This window comes from Ranitomeya variabilis, chromosome 4, assembly GCF_051348905.1.
Source record: "Ranitomeya variabilis isolate aRanVar5 chromosome 4, aRanVar5.hap1, whole genome shotgun sequence".
In the NCBI taxonomy this organism is placed as follows: Eukaryota; Metazoa; Chordata; class Amphibia; order Anura; family Dendrobatidae; genus Ranitomeya; species Ranitomeya variabilis.
In genome coordinates, this window is record NC_135235.1 from 281,969,164 (window position 1) to 281,992,278 (window position 23,115).

At 46.3% G+C, this 23,115-nt stretch overlaps 1 protein-coding gene and 1 long non-coding RNA gene across 7 annotated transcripts in view; one reads left to right on the forward strand and one right to left on the reverse strand.

The window, feature by feature from the left end:
• The window catches only part of LOC143768828 (uncharacterized), a 252,489-nt gene that overhangs the window by 146,104 nt on the left and 83,270 nt on the right, over positions 1-23,115 (forward strand). For 5 of the 6 annotated variants that reach the window (XR_013214062.1, XR_013214059.1, XR_013214058.1 and 2 more), the window contains one exon: positions 16,108-16,224. The exons of the other annotated variant lie outside the window; for it this stretch is intronic. The gene's annotated coding sequence lies outside the window, so the exon portion shown is untranslated. The remainder of the gene's footprint in view (positions 1-16,107; positions 16,225-23,115) is intronic. 6 annotated transcript variants of the gene reach the window in all.
• Positions 1-23,115, reverse strand: part of LOC143764458 (uncharacterized) — a 243,780-nt gene that overhangs the window by 89,175 nt on the left and 131,490 nt on the right. The window lies entirely within an intron of this gene.

Consider the following 23,115-nt stretch of genomic DNA (forward strand, 5'->3'; position numbering starts at 1 on the left):
ACCTGTCAGTATTTTTTTCTCAGTTTAACTACAACTGTTTGTGAAGGCTTCAGAAAATTGTTAAAGAAAATTGGGGATCAAACGGTTTAATGAAAACCAAGGAACACCCCATACGAGTAAGAGGTAAAGTTGTGGAGAAGAATAAAGTAGGGTTAGGTTATTAAAAAGAAAAATAGCCCAAGCTGTGAACATCTCACAGAGAACTCTTCAATCCATCATCCAAAAATGGAAGGAGTATGGCACATCTGCAAGCCTACAAAGACATGTCCGCCCACCTAAACTGACATCCCAAGCAAGGAGGGCAGTAATTAGAGAAGCAGTCAGCAGGCCCATGGTCACTCTGGAGGAGCTGCAGAGATCCACAGCTCAGGTGGGAGAATTCGTCCACATGAAAAGTTAGGGCTCATACTCATTTGCAAGAAAAACAGAAGAGTGTAATCAGATAAAAAATCGCATTGCACTCCGACCAATGTTATTCAGTGGGTTACCTCTCATCTGTAATTTTTTTTTCTCAGCTGATATCAGACTGAGAAAAAAAATTGCAGCCTGCTGCGATTGTGCAGCGCCCCAGAGTCCTGGTCGTTGCAGTACTGATGCTCCGCTGCTAAGGGGAGTGATGGTACGTCTGATGGCACTTAAGGAGTTCACCTGACCAGGTATCACAGACACCAATACACTTCATAGTCTGGCCTCCAGGGGGAGCAAAGGGCACTATGTATTAGGCCACTCCTCACAATTTGGTAAAAGTTGGGGTTGGATAGAAAGTTAGGCAGAAGCTGACTGGGTTGGAACCAGGCAACATCCTGTGGCAGAGGGTGTTGCAGGGGAAGATTCAGGGGGGTCCCTGTCAGTGGTGGGATCCTGAGAGGCCTAGCGAACAAGAGAGAACGTTAAGGAACCACGCCTGCACTACATCGCGGCGGTATCTTAAGAAAGGACAAGAAGCGAGGTTTATTGTGAAGAGTGAGAAACGAGATCATAGCAAAAAGGAGAACACCAGTAGGAGTCGTGCTGTAAGATCGAGGCAACATCCTACTGAGGCGCGTGGCCGGAACGCCGAGGAAGTATTTGGCTCCAAGCAATACTTCAAACAGCGGCAGGACAGTTAATTATAGGTTGGCTGTCTCACCTAAATCACCTAAGCAGACATAGGGGGCAACTGTGGGAGAGGGGCGTCACTGGGGTCCCGGAAGAACTCCAGGCCTACCCGTCATACGGGTGCGTCCTAGCCATATCATCTGGGGGACGGAGAAGAACATCAGAACAGACATAAGTTGTGGGAAAGAACATCAGAAACATACCCAACAGTTGTGAGGACTATCCCTTGGTGCTCAGCAGGGAAGTACTACAACACACAGGCGCTAGAAGGAAGGCACAGATTTCCACCTGCGAAGGGAACTCTGGAGGTGCCATCGGACCGGCCGGTTTCAGCCAGCCCTGTTAACCGTTCTCTGGATTGAGGATCTTGAAGATTCAGTAAAGAGGTAAAGAGACTGCAACCCCGTGTCCTCATTATTCACCGCGACTTGCACCACCACTTTCACCTTTCATTGGACGCCCCTTAGCAGGGTCACGGACCGGGTCTAGCCACCGTGACAACCCCCGAACTGAGACAGAGAGGCCCGGTACAGAGTACCCCGTGGCCCTGCGTCTGGGGGCGCTCCAATTGTCCTCGTATCTCAGATGAGAATTGCCAATGCAAGCCTATGGGTGGGAGAAAAAAAATCGCACAATGCTCGGACCATGCGATGCTGATATATATATATTTTTTTTTACGCACCGTTGATATACAGTTGAGGAAATAAGTATTTGATCCCTTGCTGATTTTGTAAGTTTGCCCACTGACAGACATGAACAGTCTATAATTTTAAGGGTAGGTTAATTTTAACATTGAGAGATAATATCAAAAATAAAATCCAGAAAATCATTGTGTAAATTATAAATTTATTTGCATTTTGCAGTGAGAAATATCTAAGTATTTGATCCCCCCCTGGCAAACAAGACTTAACACTTTGTGGCAAAACCCTTGTTGGCAAGCACACCAGTCAGACTTTTTTGTAGTTGATGATGAGGTTTGCGCACATGTCAGGAGGAATTTTGGTCCACTCCTCCTTTGCAGATCATCTCTAAATCATTAAGATTTGGAAGCTGTCGTTTGGCAACTTGGAGCTTTAACTCCCTCCATAAGTTTTCTATGGGATTAAAGTCTGGAGATTGGCTAGGCCACTCCATGACCTTAATGTGCTTTTTTTTTTTTTGAGCCACTCAAAAAAAAAAAAAAAAAAGTGCATCAAAGCGGGGTATCTGACCTTGGACGTACTATCCCGTCCGAGGTCAGAAAGGGGTTAATGCAGGTAACTGGTTAATTAGGAGCGTCTAACTGGTCTGTAGGAGCCCAAACTCTTAATGGCTACAAATTCCCCACTGTTCCCTCTCTACTCTAAATTCTTGTCTGCATTTCTTTTTCGAAATGATGATGTTTAGTTTGAGAATCTCCAGTGCATGCTGGGATACTCTAACAGCACGTCATCAGGGGGCTGGGGCTGTGGTCACTACCGCATCTACTGTTTCCACCCTGAAGCAAAGTTTTCATCGGTGACATCCATTTCAGGGGATGGGCTAGTCCCTACTCTGCTGAGCATGTGCCAGTTGTCCATTTTGATACATTCCCAGTATGCACTCCGTTTTCTACATTCCTTTGAATGTGTCACTGACTTCAGGAGAAGTGATTAGCTGGAAAGATAGCGTCCTGACAGTTCACATTGAAAAGGTGATAATGCAGCAAGAAGAGAGAGCAGAAACCAGGCCAGCCTCCGAAACAGACGTCATCAGCCACTGAGCACAGTTATTGGGTTCAGCTTTTGAAAGTTGAATTTCAAAATTAATGAATGAAAAATTGGGATACCTTATGCAAATATCATATAAAACCCAGCTTTTGAAAGTGGACAATTCCTTTAATGGTAGTGGAAGCTGTAACTTGGCATATATGTCATCAAAAGCCTAGGAAATCTAGATGATAAAACTTACAACAGTGGTCCGGTTTAGAAACAGATAAAGTTGTTTTTGTTGTTTTTGTTTTTTTTAACCAGCACTTAATCTGTTCAGTATTAAACCTTTTCTAAAAGCTCTAAGGGGGCATATAAACTTCATAGAGGGGGTCCCATAATCAGGACTTTATTATCCAGAACAGAGTTCGCAGTGTGACAGTGGTATGGCCGCTACATTGTTCTACATTTCCAAAACTTCAACCAGCTGAGGCCAGTCTGATAGTGACTTCAAGACTTTTATATGTACATTAATGAAATGTATGGAATGATATATACATTGTATTCGCTGCTTCTTACTGCATTCCATATTAGAATAATAATCTGCCAGTCACTGGTCATGGTGGGTGCCTTTACTATTTTTTAACAGATACAGTCACTGCGTCAACTACATTAAAGTTTTTACAGGTTATTCCTAACCAATCCCATGGGCTCTTCTACTTGTAAGAAAGGTACTTGAAAAGTAGGTAAGGTGTGGAGCAGGGCCGTTTCTTCAACAGGGCGGGCAGGGCGGCCACACGGGGCGCCGTGGGGCCGGGGGGCGCAGGAGAGGCCTCGGGCCCCGGTGGTCCCCTGCCCGCTGCTGCTGCTGTTTAAGGGCTGTCAGGGGCGCGGATGCCGCGCTCAGTGCTGAGCGCGGGCGCGCCCTGCCCGAACTCAGCTGCAAATCTGACAGCTGAGCGGTCAGATCATCGCCTCGCGTCGCCGCGCCCCCCCCCCCGCACCGCACATAATGGTTGCGGCCACCTCGGCGCCGCCACTCACCCATACCTCCCAACCGTCCCGATTTCAGCGGGACAGTCCCGCTTTGGCACCGGGGTCCCGCTGTCCCGCTTCGGGCATTTAAAATCCCGAATTTGCGGCCGCCGGTGAAGCCCCGCCCACTTCCGGGACGTAGAGAGAGCCTGTTTTTTTTTTTTTTTATATAAAAGCTGCCTCCTGACCGCCCGCGCAACACCCCCCCCCCCTCCCGCCCCCTGTGCGGCGCTGCCACGCTGAAGGAGAGAGCCTGCAGCAATCAAGAAGAAAGGTCAGCGATTCACTACCTCTGGCTGTGTGTGCACGGAGCTCCGGCTTCTGCTCTTAGCTGCTATCCCGGCAGAGAAGGAGAGACGGGGGAGGTGCCGGGATAGTGCAGAGCTGTGAGCAGGAGACTGAAGACTTCAGCAGAGAGCTGCACATGGACATCAGCCGCCCCTGCATCACAGAGGAGATTGTGTGTGTGTGATGTGTGTGATGGCTGCGTGTGTGTGTGTGTGATGGCTGGGTGTGTGTGTGTGATGGCTGTGTGTGTGTGATGGCTGCGTGTGTGTGTGTGTGATGGCTGCGTGTGTGTGATGGCTGCGTGTGTGTGTGTGATGGCTGTGTGTGTGTGATGGCTGCGTGTGTGTGTGTGTGATGGCTGCGTGTGTGTGTGTGTGATGGCTGCGTGTGTGTGTGTGATGGCTGCGTGTGTGTGTGATGGCTGCGTGTGTGTGTGTGATGGCTGCGTGTGTGTGTGTGATGGCTGCGTGTGTGTGTGATGGCTGCATGTGTGATGGCTGCGCGTGTGTGTGTGTGTGTGATGGCTGCGTGTGTGTGTGTGATGGCTGTGTGTGTGATGGCTGCGTGTGTGTGTGATGGCTGCGTGTGTGTGTGTGATGGCTGCGTGTGTGTGATGGCTGCGTGTGTGTGATGGCTGCGTGTGTGTGATGGCTGCGTGTGTGTGATGGCTGCGTGTGTGTGTGATGGCTGTGTGTGTGTGATGGCTGCGTGTGTGTGATGGCTGTGTGTGTGTGATGGCTGTGTGTGTGTGATGGCTGTGTGTGTGTGATGGCTGCATGTGTGTGTGATGGCTGCGTGTGTGTGTGTGTGTGATGGCTGCGTGTGTGTGTGTGTGATGGCTGCGTGTGTGTGTGTGTGATGGCTGCGTGTGTGTGTGATGGCTGCGTGTGTGATGCATTTGTGTCAAAGCTGCATGTGTTTGTGAGCTGCGTGCGTGTGAGCTGCGTGCCTGTGTGTGAGCTGCGTGCCTGTATGTCATTATACAGTATGGAGCATCATGTGTGGTCATTATACAGTATGGAGCATCATGTGCGGTCATTATACAGTATGGAGCATTATGTGTGGCCATTATACAGTATGGAGCATCATGTGCGGTCATTATACAGTATGGAGCATCATGTGCGGTCATTATACAATATGGAGCATCATGTGCGGTCATTGTACAGTATGGAGCATCATGTGCGGTCATTATACAGTATGGAGCATCATGTGCGGTCATTATACAGTATGGAGCATCATGTGTGGCCATTATACAGTATGGAGCATCATGTGCGGCCATTATACAGTATGGAGCATCATGTGTGGCCATTATACAGTATGGAGCATCATGTGGGGTCATTATACAGTATGGAGCATCATGTGCGGTCATTATACAGTATGGAGCATCATGTGGGGTCATTATACAGTATGGAGCATCATGTGCGGTCATTATACAGTATGGAGCATCATGTGCGGTCATACAGTATGGAGCATCATGTGTGTTCATTATACAGTATGGAGCATCATGTGTGGCCATTATACAGTATGGAGCGTCATGTGTGTTCATTATACAGTATGGAGCATCATGTGTGGCCATTATACAGTATGGGGCACTGTGTGGCCATATTTTTTTGTTTATAATTATTGTATATGAAACAGTGTGATCGGCAGTGCTAAATGGGTGTGGTTGGGATGTGGATATGGGTGTGACTAATTATGAATGGGTGTGGTCAGAGGCGTGGCCTAAAATTTGCCGCGGCGCGCAAAGCGCGCCGCAAACTTTGTCCCTCTTTCCCATCTTCAAAAGTTGGGAGGTATGACTCACCTCCGCTCCGCGCTGGATGAACAGCGAGAATGAACAGCCAGGATGAGGCAGCTCGGCCACTCCCACACTGATAGCAGGGGCGCCGCGCTCTCGGCTGAGCACGGGCGCTCCCTGAGACAGTGATCAAAGAGCTAAGCACACACACTATCACTGTCAGACTAGGCTGCCTGGCTGTTGCCAATTTCAATGCTGGACAGGACAGGCTGCAGTCTAGTCTGACAGTGGTAGCAGTATAGCAAAAATGCCCACCCCCTGCCTATGGATTAGTCCTTCCCTTCCCAGCAGCCCCATTTAGCAGTCTGAGCGCGCTCAGACTCAGAGGGCAGAGGGCACTGACACACTGAACAGGTGAGGGGGTCTGAGGGATGGGATGGGTTGGGCTAGCCTTTTTTTTTGGATGGGGACCCCCACACCTGCCCCCCCCCCAACCACCCTTGGGGCATGCTGATTTGGCATGCCCCACAGCATGAAACCCGGGAGGGGGCCCAGCTGACTTACCTCATCTTTGGCAGTCTGGTGGCATCCTCACCCAGGCGAGAAGTGTTGGAAAGAGTTATGGCAGTAACTGTATACCTGGCAACCAATAATTTAGCTTTTCGAGGATCGTCAAATACATTGTTTACACCAAATAATGGACATTTCCTTGGGCTTATAGAGCTTCTTGGAAAATTTGAACCAGTAATGAGAGATCATTTAAAACGAATTACTTCCCAGGAAATCCATACACATTACTGTGGAAATTTAATTCAAAATGAAATTATCTGCTTGATGGCCTCTCAGGTGAAGAAATGTATTCTAGAAAAAGCCAAAAGATCTAAGTATTTTTCAATAATGTTGGACTGCACACAAGATGCAGGTCACACTGAACAGTTGTCATACACCTTAAGATTTGTTGATATAGATGATGATCACGTAGCAATAAAGGAACATTTTATTGGCTATCGTCCTGCTACTGATACATCTGGGGAAAGTCTCGCCAATCTCCTTTTAGAAGAGATTAGTAAATGTGACCTGGAATTAGAAAATGAACTGGCAGAAAAGCTGAATTATTCGGAAGCTATTAATGCTTTTGCAGCGGCTAAATCTAGAAGAGTCAGTTTCTCATAAATCTGCAACCTACAATTTTTAGGATCTGTTTCCAAAATAATTAATAGATATTATTTACCTACAACTTTGTTCTCACCGTTAATAATTAGCATACTTGTCCCTTTTCCCCAAGTTCTATATAAGTTAAAGGCAAATTATAATTTATTAAAAAAAGGGAAGATACAAGCCTGCTCTCTATTTATTACTCAAGCCCACAAAAATAATGTTTATTATTTTCGGTGCCGGGGGGGGGGGGGGGGGGGGGAGAAATTTCCTACTCTCGCCCTGTGTCATTTTTGGGCTAGAAACTGCCCTGGTGTGGAGTAAGCAGATCAGTGGGGGCTGTAAATGGAAGAGAGTGGGAGTGATGAAAAACAGAGCAGAACCGAGAGCCAGTGAGCCTGGTACAGGTCTGATCCCCATCGGCTGCGCTCCTTCCATCCTTAGACTGACGGTTTCACGCATGACCTGGAATTCCACTTACAACATGGGAATTGTTTTTTCTTTGAACTTGAATCTGTCAGAGCCTGTGGCTTCTAGCAACACATCTCCTTGCAACGCAGAGCCACAAGAAAATAGAACACAATGGGGGTCATGTACAAAGTTTTCCACAGAAGGATAGTGTAGGAAAAAGGCGCTGGACTTGAGTCATTTTTATGAGAATGTATTATGTTTTATTGACAATAAGTTGCAAATCTAATTTGGTTTTTATGTTCTTTCTGCACGGAAACGTTTCCTGATTAAGTTTAAGTGTTGTTGATATAAAGGGGGTTACCAAGAGTAGATAACAAGCAATTATTTAGTGGCGCGTTCTAGCCGACCCTGTCATTTAATCAAACATTTGACATATTGTAGACACTTGACAGTAGTGAGTGTGTGTTAGGCTGGATTCACACATCTGTTTTGCAATCAGAGAAAGGCCTGTAGTGCACGAACTGGCAGCAGGTTTTGTTGACCGAATCCTGACTATCTCATATATTTCTATGAGGCCGGGATCACACATGTGAGAAACGCTGCCGAGTCTCGCATGTTACCACCTGGCATTGCTGCCGTCACTCAGGAGCGTAGCGTGCAGCTCCCCATGTATTGCTATGCGGCCGCACGCTCTGCTCCGAAGTGCAGGCGGCAGGGCCGGGTATTAACATGCGAGACTCGGCCGTGTTTCTCGCATGTGTGACCCTGGCCTAAGGCTGTTAAGTGTGAGTCAGCAGTCCAGCTTCTGGGCTGTACATTGGATCACAAAATATGGATGTGTAAATTTGTATAACTTGAGGCCTCCTTGAGTTAGCTCAGCAGCAATCACTAAACAAAAAAAAAACTTGGCTGTCTTTACAAGTGTCTTGTCCCTTTACTACATTTTTGCACTTGATTATATTTCATTCGCAATAGCGTTTCAACATGTTTTAGTTATTTGAGTTGTTGCTAAGTTTCCTCTAAATATAAGAAAATAGGCATAACAAAATATTCTGCAGCATTATATTTGCAAAAATGTTTCAAAATACTGAAACTTTTATGCGGGAATTACGTAGCAGTAAAAGGAAAACGCTTTGACATCATAGAAACAAGAGCCAACTAAACATTTTCATTCAGACTTGAATTCAGCAAGTCAAAATCATTAAGAAATGGCTCATTTCGTAACTGAACCTGACGACTTTTGAAAATATGTAGAAGAGTGAAAATATTCATTTGAAAATATTAATTTTACATTGTTTTGAAATCTACGTGTCCAGACTTAACACTTTAAAACCAATTACTGTATGTTAGATTTAATGTCTTGGAGCTCAAGCCTGGTCTCCCATGTCATTTTGATTACATGTTTCCTTGAACTCTCCTCCTCTCTCAAGTTTCTGTGAAACCCTGCAGCCCCTATTTATATGCAGTCTGGCAGAGCGGCCGCCATTTATACGCAGTTTGATGGCACCACGGCCCCCACTTATATGCAATGTAATTGCTAAGTGTCCAGTTAAGTTAGTAGCCTCTTATGCTATGTTGGTTTGTTTTTGTAGTTTTTTTGTTGCATCTTTTAGTCTGAAGAAAGCCTTAAGTCACAGACTGAAATGTCATTTTTGTTGGATTGCATTTCTTGTAATAAATCACAATCCAATTTGCATCATACGATTGCCAGATTTTATCTCTGCATTCTACATGGGGTGGTACCCTATCTGGACACCGCACCTACAGAGTAACGTATATTTATTCAGTCGCCATGACAGCACTAACGAGAGAGGGGATCCGCCCTTCAGGGACAGGAAACCTACAGAGATAAAAGGGCGGCACCTCTCTCCCGCATCAGTTGGTTTCCTGTGCCTGACCGGGGACCCTGCAGACATACCTTTTTGAAGAAGGTGAAGAAAGAAGATTCTGGACCCAGATCTGACACACCGATCCTGGAGGCGGGAGTTCCCCTTCCTCGGTGCTGATCGAGGTTCTGGAAGTGCCACACCACAGAGGGTTGTGGGGGTAGGCAACAGCAGAGCAGAAGCAGCCTTCAGGGGGAGTGCTGTCTTTTTCAGTGTCCCATCGCCGCAGGTACGGGTGAGTACTATGTGGGAGGCCCTAAGCTCCGGGACTACGCATCAACGGCGATATCAAGCGGTGCCCATGCTCTGCTCTAGCCGGGGCCTGTAAATCGGAGCAGCGCCAGCGTTTCTCTCTGGTGCGTGGTTGCATAGCGGGGGCAAGCGGCGCCAGCGTTCCCCTCTGGCACAGGCGCCACGTTCGGCGTTCAGGGAGCAGCGCGGCGCACCGTAAGTGACGCGTGAGAGGGGCCTAGAGCGTCAGCGGGCGATGACGGGTAGCGCATGCGCAGTAAGGTCGCGCCGGCAAACATGGCGGCGCCCTTTAGAATAACGCCGGGAACCGGGCGCTGAGCGGTTTCTATCGCAGGAGGGGCTGGTTGGTGGCAGCATTTGGCTCAGCGGGCGGAGTTGGTACATCGGCGGTGGGGTCTCGTGGGGGAGGGGCCTCCCATATACTGTGTACCAGGCAGTTCATCAGGATTGGCCTTCTGACCCCCACCAGGGGGAGGTACCTAAGGGGGCCGGCTACTTAATCATTCAGTTTGGGCTACCACATGCTTCGTATCCATTTTTACAATGGAGTCTCAGGAGCAGGAACCGTTGGAGTCTGAGCAACAGTGTCAACCCCTGGAGAAGCCCCAAGCAGCGAGCACCCAGCGACGTTCTAGTGGCAGTAGTCGTCCTGGAGGTGATAGAGCTGAACAAACTTCTAAAGCCGGAAAATCCTCAAGCCGTAAAGATGTTGCAACGGTTGAGAGGGTCTTCCCCGCAATCTACGGTACCACTCAGTCATTATAGGGGTAAGTGATCGCCAAGAAAGTTCACTTAGTGATGTGTCTCACCTTATATTCCCTCTCTCCGTATCAGGGAAAAAAGTGGTCCTCTAAATCTAGGCATAAGGAATGTGCGGAATGTGGTATTCCTCTCCCGGATGATTACATTAAGAAACTATGTGGACCGTGTATTCAACGGTTGATAGCAGAGGAGACGCCAGATTTCACCAACAGCCTAAGGCAGATGGTCAGGCAAGAGATTAGGGGTTCAACAAGATTCCTATCTCGTAGTAGAGGGTCTAGAGGAATAGATCCTGGATCCCCAAGTTCATTTGAGGACAGTGACTCAGGGGAGCCGAAGTCAGAGGCTTCTCACACGTCATCATCTTCCTCAGAGACTGAGTACGGTCATTCATGTTTTTCCTTTGATCGGATAGACCGCCTCGTCAAGGCCGTAAATAACACGATAGGAATTGAGCAAACTCCGTCAGAAAAATCTATGCAGGATGTTATGTTCAAAGGATTAGACCGTAAATCCCGCAGATGCTTTCCGGTAGTGGAGAAAGTAAACTCACTAATCACTAGAGAATGGAAAAAAACGGAAAGGAAAGGTTCTCTTCCTCCATCGTTTAAGCGAAAGTATCCGTTCGAAGAGTCAGCATCGGTGACATGGGATAAGGCCCCGAAACTTGACGCAGCCGTGGCTAAGGCTTCCAAGAAATCCTCACTACCGTTTGAGGATCTGGGAACTTTAAAGGACCCACTAGACAGGAGAGCGGATGTGTTTCTCAAGGGAGCTTGGGAAACTTCTGCAGGAGCTCTCAGACCGTCAATCGCAGCCACCTGTACAGCACGCTCTATGATGGTATGGCTAGACAGCCTGGAAGATCAGCTTAAGAATAAGACCCTGAGAAACTAAATATTATCCTCCCTCCCTATGATTCAGGGAGCTGCTGCTTATCTGGCTGATGCATCAGCAGATTCGGTTAAATTGGCAGCCAGGTCGGCGGCACTTTCTAATTCGGCCCGTAGGGCCATCTGGCTAAAATGTTGGCAGGGGGACATGCAAGCCAGATCAAAGTTATGCAGCATTCCGTGTGAAGGGGCGCACTTATTCGGTCCAGTTCTGGATGAGTTATTAGAAAAAGCGGGAGATAGTAAAAAACTGTTCCCCTACCTGGGTAGACCCACTTACAGACGGGGCTCTAACAGAAGATGGTTTGACCAAACAAGGTTGAATAAGGAAAAGCCCAGATATGACACCAATAGAAAGAAAGGTAGAGGCTACATGTTTAACTCCTTTCGGGATAACAGAAAGCCACAGTGACTGGCGGACCGGGTAGGAGGCAGGCTTTTAGCCTTCTATCCGGCTTAGCGTAATATTTAATAGTAATAAGTCACTAACTGGAAGCACTTCCAGTTTTGTTAAAGATATTTCTGATGAAGGTCTTGTGATTTGACCGAAAACGTTTAAATAATCTTTGAACTGGATGCACAAATAAATGGGATGTTCACTTTTTTCATCTGAAAGAAACCATTTGAGTGCCAAGTGACTTATTACTATTGGATTGACGGGCTGGAAACCTGACTTGGGCACCACACAGGATCCTTGAGTGCCGTGTGTTTTGTCTTTATCTTTAGCGTAATATTTCCCATAGCCAATGGGTCCTGAACATTATTAAAGGTGGACTAAAGTTGGATCTTCAGAACACTCCTAATGACAAATTTCTAGTAACACCTGTGCGTTCTTCTCCTGCAGAACAACTGGCATTGGAGTCTGAGGTCCAGGAACTCCAACAAAAGGGCGTATTGGTGGAGGTTCCTGAGGCGCAAAGGGGTAAAGGATTCTATTCTCCCCTCTTTTTGATTAAAAAGCCAGACAATTCGTTTTGCACCATTATCAACCTTAAGGGCCTGAATAAATTTTTGTGGATCCAATCATTTAAAATGGAGTCGGTCAAGACAGCAATAAAGCTATTGTTTGACAAGTGTTTCATGGTCGTCTTAGATCTTAAAGACGCCTATTATCATGTCCCTATACACGCAGACCACCAGCGTTATTTAAGAGTAGCAGTCTTACTAGGCGGGACGGTTAAACACTTCCAATATAGGGCACTCCCCTTTGGTGTTGCAGTTGCTCCTTGTGTGTTCACAAAGATAATGGTGGAGGTCATGGCACATCTTCATGAACAGGATATTCTGGTAGTTCCATATCTGGATGACCTATTAATAATAGGAAACTCAAAATCACACTGCTCGGCCCAACTAGACAGAGTAATTGCAGCCTTACAGAGGTTGGGTTGGATAATTAATTTCAAAAAATCACGGCTACAGCCTCTAGAGGTTCAAGAATTCCTGGGTCTCATATTGGACTCAAGGTTGCAAGAATGCCATCTACCAGATACAAAGGTAGAAAAAATTCAACGACAAATACTCAATGTTGATAATCCATTGGTAACATTAAGAGGAGCGATGTCACTGTTAGGCTCACTCATGTCGTGTATCCCGGCGGTACTTTGGGCCCAGTCCTACAGTGGGATGTATTGAACAATACTCATCTTAGAGGGCCACCTGGATAGTACCTTTTCCTTATCTGTTGCCTCTATTCAGTCCTTACGTTGGTGGTTACACACTCCAAACCTGCGTACAGGTGTTCCCTGGATAAACCATATATCTCGTGTGGTGACCACAGATGCTAGCCCCAGGGGATGGGGAGCACATATGGGTGATATGTGGGTCCAGGGGGTTTGGTCACGTTCTGAACAAAGTTTGTCCTCTAACCTTAAAGAGTTATTGGCAGTAGAACGAGCTCTGAGCCATTTCCTTATGTCCTTACAGGGCCATCACGTCAGGCTATTCTCAGACAATCCGGTAACTGTAGCGTACATTAACCATCAGGGGGGAACTCGCTCCAGATCTTTAATGGAAGTGGCGGGTCGTATCTTACAGATAGCCGAAAATCATCTACTGTCACTCACGTCGCTTCATATAAAAGGAAAACACAACATCATGGCCGACTACCTAAGTCGCAGGAAGCTCGGGCAAGGAGATTGGGTTCTCAATCAGACCATCTTCGACCAGATCACCCTTCTTTGGGGGGGTGTCCAGAGATAGACCTCTTCGCCAGCAAAGAGAACAAAGTGTCACCGGTTTTGCTCCCTAAATTCCAGAGACAATCCGTATGCGGTGGATTCCCTCCTAATTCCATGGCACTTCAATATGGCTTATGCCTTTCCCCCATTGAACTTAATCCCGATTGTTCTGAGGAAGATTTGGGAGGACAAAGCTCAAATAATCCTGATAGCACCGTTCTGGCCCAGGAGGCCGTGGTTTCCTTGGCTGAGGAAAATGTCCATTTCTCAGCCGTGGATACTCCCAGACCTCCTCTCACAGGGTCCAATTCACCATCCACGAATGTCCAATTTACATCTGACAGCGTGGGATTTGAAGGGTCATTACTAAGAGAAAGGGGTTTTTCACAAGGCCTTATTAATACTCTATTAAAAAGCAGGAAGGTTTCCACGACAAATATTTGTTAGAATCTGGAAAAAATTCATGACTGTTTCAGGATCGGATTTGGGTCAGAAAGTCAATATTACTAAGATTCTGGAGTTCCTGCAGAGGGGTCTAGAGATGGGTCTAGCTACAAGCACCCTTAGAGTTCATGTACCGGCTTTAGGGGCATTATATAATTGTAATTTAGCTAACAATTATTGGATTGCTAGATTTATCAAAGCAGCGGCTAGATCAAGACCAATTATTAGGAAAACACTGGCCTCATGGGACTTAAACTTGGTACTTACAGCTCTGACTGACGCCCCCTTTGAGCCTATAGAGTCTGCTCCTGTCCTGTCCTTAAAAACAGCTCTTTTAGTTGCTCTCACATCTGCGAGGAGAGTTAGTAACCTACAGGCTCTCTCTAGACAACCTCCATATATTCAGTTTAAAGAAGATAGAGTAGTATTAAGAACTGATCCCCTCTATCTTCCGAAGGTAGCGTCAAAGTTCCACAGACTTCAGGAAATAAATCTCCCCTCTTTTTGTCCTAATCCTAACTCCATATGTTAGATGTCAAAAGATGTCTACTTAGGTATTTATCTATAACAGACTCCTGGAAAAAAGATAATAATTTATTCATATCCTTTCAGGGAGTCAGGAAAGGGTTTAGGGTGTCCAAAAACACCTTGGGTAGATGGATTAGGGATGCAATTTCTTTGGTTTATTCAGCAGGTGGCCTAGAAGTCCCGAAAGGCATAAGGGCTCATTCCACTCGGGCCATGGCGACTTCCTGGGCGGAGAGATCGGAGGTGTCGATTGAGGATATATGTAAGGCGGCCACATGGTCATCTCCATCTACTTTCTTTAAACATTATAGATTAATCTGGGTAGCTCCTCTGATCTCACGTTTGGTAGAAGGGTGCTCGAAGCAGTAGTCCCTCCCTAATACTCTTTTCTCTGTAATTCTCGCGTTAGTGCGGTCATGGCGACTGAATAAATACTCAAGCTACTTACCAGGTAGTGGTGTTTTTCAGGAGCCCATGACAGCACTCCTATATTCCCTCCCTTTTATCTTGGCAGGGCTTATCACCACTTATTGATATAAATTTTTAAAAGCTTAGTCACAGGGTGAAATGTGTTAATTATTTATGTGTTACTAACCAAGGAGGTCCTCTCATGCTCTGTAATCCAACTGATGCGGGAGAGAGGTGCCGCCCTTTTATCTCTGTAGGTTTCCTGTCCCTGAAGGGCGGATCCCCTCTCTCGTTAGTGCTGAAATTTCCGCGGCAATTCTGCGCCTCCTGCCGCGGGTATATCGCATGCAGAATTTGCATGCATATACCCGCAGAAAACTAGCGTTTTGCAAGCATAATTAGCTTGCAGAGTGCTAGCGTTTTCCAAGCGATCTGTAGCATCGCTTGGAAAACTGTTTGACAGGTTGGTCACACTTGTCAAACATAGTGTTTGACAAGTGTGACCAACTTTTTACTATAGATGCAGCCTATGCAGCATCTATAGTAAAAGATAGAATGTTAAAAATAATTAAAAAAAAGTTATACTCACCTCAGCGGCTTCCGTTCCTAATGCTGTGTGTTCAGGACCTTCCATTGACGTAGCGGTCACGTGACCGCGACGTCATCGCGGTCATGTGACCGCGACGTCATCGCAGGTCCTTCACACACACCTCGGAAGCCTCTGAGAAGGTCGGGCCGCCAGAAGGTGAGTGTATCGCTATTTTTTATTTTAATTCTTTTTTTTTACCACTTATATGGTGCCCAGTCCGTGGAGGAGAGTCTCCTCTCCTCCACCCTGGGTACCAACCGCACTTGATCTGCTTACTTCCCGCATGGTGTGCACAGCCCCGTGCGGGAAGTAAGCAGATCAATGCACTCCTATGTGTGCAGAATCGCCGCGATTCCGCAATTTTAATGAACATGCTGCGTTTTTTTTCTGGATTGCGATTCCGCTCAGGAAAAAGATGCAGCATGTGCACAAAAAATGCGGATTGCAATCTGTTACATAGGATGCTTAATGTTAGCGTTTTTTTTTCGCGGTTTTTATAGCGAAAAACCGCAAAAAAAACGCTAAAAATCTGCTACGTGTGCACACAGCCTGACAGTGCCCTGCTGATGTAAAGAAGATGAAGCTAAGGCATTGGACTTTCATAAGGCAATTGTGAAGATGCTAAGACTTTTTGATTCTGAATGTTACATAGTAGCATGTACACATGTAGAGAATAAGTAACATTACATAATTTCTCAGCAGATATAGAGCACAAATGACACATTAGGTCATTTTGACATTTCAACTCTCCCGTTTTTGTTTTTTTTTCCAATTAGTTGCTTTCCAGAATGCTCTGATAGATAAGTAGAAAGAGGCAAAAGAGGTGTGAAGGAGAAGCGGCAGTTGTGTAGAGCTCAGCTACAGATGAAGAACCAAGGAATAGAACCTATGTGGTAAGGTGCCATCATGTATAGCTGAGGTCAGGTGATGGATACACGGAGACCATGCAATGCCAATAGGTGCTCAAAATGGGAATGTAAATGAGTAGTGAAGGGCCACTATAACTAAGCCCAAGTAGATTCAATGCAGAGGCACCAACTAGTCTCTGCCTAATTGAGCCACAGGCAAAGTAATTGATGCTGCTATTGCTTATTCGATCAGCAGGGGTGCTGAATAGTCTAGGCTTGTATGTGTGTTCCCCTGGTATCCTTTACCTATCACACTCTTTAGAAAACAATGTGTATACAAGACCTTGCAGACACCTTTGGACACAGTCATCAGCGCTGTTCACATTCACTCGCTAAAGCGAGTGGCACCGAAGAAACCCTTGAACGTGTCGCCATTTTTAAATGCCAAAAAATGGCAGGAGTACTTTGACCTTTTAAGTCCTGTTCAATAAAGGATTAAGCTGCCATTTAACCCTAGTTGTGATGTTCTGTTAATGAATCATCCCAATCATTACCGGCATCTCGGCACAAGCTGTCACCACACCTTACAAAAAGAGAAATTGGTCTAACTCAAAATATGATAAAAAGAAAACTGGATATGACGGACATTCTTTATTTCAATGAAGCAGTACGGCATAGAATAAGGAGAGGATTTCCTAAAGCTACAACCAAAAAAGACTTTCACTTTTGTACTGTTTGACAACATCGTTACCTCAAGCTAGACTAGAATGATCGAGTGTTTCTTTGTGCTTCACTGTTCCTTTTAAGCATGACCCTTGAATTAATTCTCCTTGCCCTTGGTTGCTAATTTTGTGCTGCCTGGGTGGCTATCCCCTTTGGTTTTACAACGGTCAGCCATAATATTAAAACCGCAGACTGTTGTAAATAATAATGACTTTGATACAATAGCACCTTGGGATAGAGTGAAAGCAAGTGGACAGTGGAATGTTTGAAGCAGAAATTGTGTATTGGAATCAGGAATAATGGGCAAGTGTAAGGATCTAAGTGACTTTTACAAGGATTTTATTATGTAGGCTGGAGGACTGGGTCAGTGCACCTTCAAAATCGTGCAATGTATGTAGTGGTTAGAATTTGCCAAAGGTGGTCAGAGGAGGCATAACTAAACAAAGACAAGGTCATGAGTACCCAAGGCTTATTGGTCTTCATGGGGGAAAATGACTGTCTCTTATTCCATAGAAGAGCTACTGTAAATATTAATGCTGGTTATGGTACTCCTACTGATTTCGGGGGACATCTCCCCCAACCCCGGTCCCCCATCCCCCAACTTCAACCGCTACCCTACCTCATATCAAAACCATACTAACCTTATTAATATTACTTGCTCTCCCTCACCTCTCTTTCAATTGTGCCCTTTGGAATCCACGGTCTGTATGTAACAAGCTTCCTTTCCTGCACAACTACTTTGTGAACAACTCTCTGAATCTGTTGGCCCTTACTGAAACCTGGATCCAGGACTCTGACACTGTCTCCCCCGCTGCCATTTCTCATGGTGGCTTACAATTCTTCCATTCCCCGAGACCCAAAAACAGACCTGGTGGTGGAGTCGGCATACTCCTGTCCCCACAATGCACATTCCAGATTATACCCCCAGTTCCATCACTCTCATTCTCTTCTTTTGAGGTCCACACCATCAGGCTCTTTCGTCCCCTCTCCCTCAGAGTAGCGGTCATATACCGGCCGCCAGGCACACCCACCCACTTCCTGGACCATTTCTCAGCCTGGCTGCCGCACTTCATGTCCTCAAAACTTTCAACCCTTATCCTGGGAGACTTCAACATTCCCATTAACAGCCCCACTTCCACATCGGCATCCCAGCTTCTATCACTAACCACTTCTCCAGGCCTCTCACAGCTCTCAACCTCTGAAACGCACAGACAGTAATACCCTGGACCTGGTCTTTGTCCAGCTCTGTTCAATCTCCTACCTAGATAACTCACCGCTTCCCCTCTCTGACCACAACATTCTATCCTTCACACTCAAAATTCCTCCCCCACCCCAGCACTCTCCTACCTACAACACATTCAGAAATCTACATGCCATTAACCCTCATACACTTTCAGACTCCCTACACTCATCATTGTCCCCAATCTCTTCTTTTTCATGTCCTGATCTGGCTGTACATCACTACAATGACACTCTTAGAAGCACCCTTGAACAAGTAGCTCCCCTCACCCTCAGAACCTCCAAACACAGTGAAACAGCCCTGGCTCACATCGTAAACCGATTTCTCCAGCGATGCTCTAGGAGTGCTGAACACTTATGGAGGAAAATACGCACACCAGAAGACTTCACACACTTCAAATTTATGTTAAGAACCTATAACTCTGCCCTTCACCTCGCCAAACAGACCTACTACACCACCCTGATCTCCTCTCTGTCCAGCAACCCCAAGAAACTTTTTAACACCTTTCACTCCCTCCTCAGGCCAAAAGCACAAGATCCTATCAGACATTTGTGCTGATGACCTGGCCTCCCACTTTATAGAGAAAATAGACAATATCCGTCAGGAAATCCGCTCCCAGACACCAAGTGCAATGACTCCCATCCCTCCCTGCATCTCCCCTGGCTCACTCTCCACATTCGATCCCATCACAGAAGAAGTCTCCAAGCTCCTCTCCTCTTCTCGTCCGACATGCACTACCGACCCCATTCCCTCACACCTCCTCCAGTCTCTCTCTCCAGTTGTCACAAGTCACCTAACCACAATCTTTAATCTCTCCCTCTCCTCTGGCATTTTCCCCTCCTCCTTCAAACACTCTATCATTACTCCATTACTAAAAAAAAAAACACCCTCGACCCATCCTGCACAAACAACTACAGACCGGTCTCCAATCTCCCCTTCATCACTAAACTCTTGGAGCGCCTGATCTACTCCCGCCTTACCCGTTACCTCTTCACTCATTCCCTCCTAGACCCTTCAAAGTCCGGTTTCCGCCCCCTACATTCGACAAACTGCACTCATCAAGGGGACCAATGACCTTCTGACAGCAAAATGTAACGGTGACCACTATCTGCTCATTCTTCTCGACCTTTCTGCAGCTTTTGACACTGTTGACCACCCTCTCCTACTCTCTAGGCTCCAGTCACTAGGCATTAAGGACACTGCTCTCTCCTGGTTCTCCTCCTATATTTCTGACTACTCCATCAGTGTTCTGTTCTCTGGTTCCACTTCATCTCCTTTTCCTTTCACTGTCGGGGTACCCCAGGGCTCATTCCTTGGCCCCCTTCTCTTCTCCCTCTACACAGCCCCAAATGGACAGACCATCAGCAGATTTGGCTTTCAGTACCATCTTTATGCTGATGACACACAACTATACACGTCATCCCCTGACCTTACCCCCACTGTACTACAGAACGCCACTGACTGTCTGTCCTCAGTCTCCAACATCATATCCACTCTCAACCTCTCCAAAACTGAACTACTTCTGCTCCCGCCATCTACTATCCTCCCTAAATCTGACATTTCTCTCTCCGTGGGTGGCACCATAATAACACCCGGGCAGCAGGCGCGCTGTCTGGGTGTTTTGTTTGACTCCGATCTCTCCTTGACATCCCATATACAATCTCTTGCCTGCTCGTGCTGCTTACACCTAAAGAACATCTCTAGAATCCGCCCTTTTCTTACCATGGAGACAACGAAAACCCTCACTGTCGCCCTGATCCACTCCCGTCTGGACTACTGCAATGCTCTATTAATTGGCCTCCCCCTTACTCGACTTTCCCCTCTCCAGTCTATCCTTAATGCAGCAGCCAGGGTTGTCCATCTGGCTAATCGTTACTCTGATGCATCCGCTCTTCGCCAGTCATTACCCTGGCTGCCCATTCATTACAGGATACAATTCAAAGTTCTTGTTCTTACCCACAAAGCTCTCCACAGTGCGGCACCCCCATACATCTCCTCCCTCATTTCTGTCTTTCGGCCTAACAGACCGCTGCGCTCTGCAAATGACTTTCGACTAACCTCAGCATTAATCCGTACCTCCCACTCCCGACTCCAAGACTTCTCCCGTGCTGCGTCAATCCTCTGGAATGCTCTACCACAAGATATTAGGACCATCCACTGTGGTTACTTAAACCACAGATCTGTCTGGTCTGTTCACTTTTGTCGCTGAACCTCCAACCAAACATGGTCGTGTCTGATAATGGGCGTAACCTGGTGGCGGCTGTGAAGCTTGGCAAGCTCGCAACTGTACCATGCTTGGCAAATGTGCTCAACTTGGTAGTACAGAGGTTTCTGAAATCGTACCCAGATTTGCCAGAGCTTTTGGTCAAGTACACTGCATCAGGGTTCATCAAGTCAGCTACAGATACTGCCACTCTGACAGTGCGCAAGTGCCAGCTCACCGACTGGTGCGCGATGTCGCGATGTGTGGAATTCCACACTGCACATGCTGGCAAGGCTTTGTGAGTAGAAAAGGCCAGTGGTTGAGTTCCAGCTCCAACATGCTCGTTGGTATTCTGGTCAACGTCTGCACATAACTGAAGAGTCGGTATGGATGTCTGACATTTGCTCACTGCTCACAATTAAACATGAGGATTTGCATGCTGACCAGGTGAGGATGGAGGAAGATATAACACGGAGAGATTGCCTCTCATCTGCTCAGCACGGATTGGGTAACAATGAGGAGGTGGGTCTTCAGGGGGTTGATGTCTTTCCTGTCTGGTCTGACAGCTGTACCCTGGTGTCCTTTTTTTTTTTTTTTTTTTTTTTTTTTTTTTCTTCTCCCTCCTTTCTTCACACTGGACTGTTTCTCTTCTTCACAGCCACAGGTTCCAAATGTAACATTAAATTTGTGCAGCACTTGCAGCACTGTCAGAGCGGCAGTATCTGTAGCTGACTTGATGAACCCTGATGCAGGAACTGTTGGCTAGCACAACAGAGGCTAGTAGCCACACGACCTTCATCCTGTCTCTCCTACGTGGATGAGCTGATGATGGGAATGAGGAGGGGGAGATGGAGTGGAGAGTCGTCATCCTGGTGGAGACAAGGAAGTGTGGGCTATATGGAGCTTGGTACATCATATGGCTGCCTTTCCCATGACCCTTGCGTTACATTCATCTTGGCAAAAAAAAAAAAGTACTGGTTGTTCAATCTGCTAAACCAATGCTACAAAGAAAACTTTGCATCTCTTCTTCCTGAGGTGGAGTGGTCTTCTAAAATGGTGCTATACTAGAAGGCCATTGTTGTAAAATATGTTGAAAATAATCCCATCAGACCACGCTATAGCAGCAGGGGGCAAGGTTGCCAGCCAAGGAGGAGAGGCCAGCAGAGGCCACGTGACGTGCGCCAGTTTCATGACTCCAGCCCAGTGTGCAGGGCCTGATGACCGGGTACTTTTTGACAAGGAGAGAGAAGTTTTTAAAAATGGTCAAGCAATGCCTGGCCAACAAAACCAGCGTGCTCCCTAATTCTTCTGCAACTTTCAGCTATTGGGTGTCAAATCTGGACACCTGGCATGAGCTGTCCCTCTATGCCTTGGAGGCGTTGTGGTGCACTGCCTCTAGAGTCTTGTCTGAGGGGTTTTTTTTAGTGCCGCCGGGGTGCTCATAACAGACGGACGCTTTCGCCTGTCAACAGAATGCAGACAGGCTCACATAAAAATGAACAAAGCCTGGATTAGCCCACACTTTTTCAACACTAGCAGATGATAGCAGTACATAAAGTGTTTGTAATATTCAGTATTTTAATGAGGCCCACCAGTTGTTGCCTTTCAGGGGTCTATGGATGACCCTCGTAATTTGTCTGGTTTTGCACTTTCTGCAAAGCCTTTATGACTGTATAAGTACATCAACTACACTTTTTTAAAATATTTTTGTTCAAAATTGTTTTATGGCTTTAATGAGAGTTTAACACCGTTATTGCATTACATTGCATTAATATTTCAGGATTACTCATCATGCACACGTTGAGTATTTGTCAATTCTCTGTGTGTTTTTTGCTCTGCGTTTTTCAACATTCACTTTACTCAATTTAAAAACACAAGCAAAAACGCACGATTTTGCAGCTGCGTTTTTTTTCTGCAAAGAGGTGCAGAAATTTTACTTAACGTGTGCACATACCCTTATCCGTATTATATTGCTCACCCGTAGACTATTACATGGTCTGGACTACATTCCCTTGGAATATAACCCTAAAGTGTATAGCCTTTGAGTCTACGAGTACCAATACATGACAACTTGAACAGAATGTGTATGAGGCCCTCCTTTGTGTCTAATACAGGGTGTAAAAGTCCCTTAGTTTTTGGCAGTTCTTGCTTCCTTCATAAATGAAACTGAAATTTCCTATTTTTTTTAATAAAACAAAAATGCATATTGGTTTACTTAATAAAAAAAAAAAATATATATATATACACACATGCACACATACACACATACACACATACACACATACACACACACACACATACACACATACACACATACACACACACACACACACACACACACACACACACACACACACACACACACACACACACACACACACACACACACACACACACACACACTCACCGGCCACTTTATTAGGTACACCTGTCCAACTTCTTGTTAACACTTAATTTCTAATCAGCCAATCACATGGCGGCAACTCAGTGCATTTAGGCATGTAGACATGGTCAAGACAATCTCCTGCAGTTCAAACCGAGCATCAGTATGGGGAAGAAAGGTGATTTGAGTGCCTTTGAACGTGGCATGGTTGTTGGTGCCAGAAGGGCTGGTCTGAGTATTTCAGAAACTGCTGATCTACTGGGATTTTCACGCCCAACTATCTCTAGGGTTTACAGAGAATGGTCCGAAAAAGAAAAAAAATCCAGTGAGCGGCAGTTCTGTGGGCGGAAATGCCTTGTTGATGCCAGAGGTCAGAGGAGAATGGGC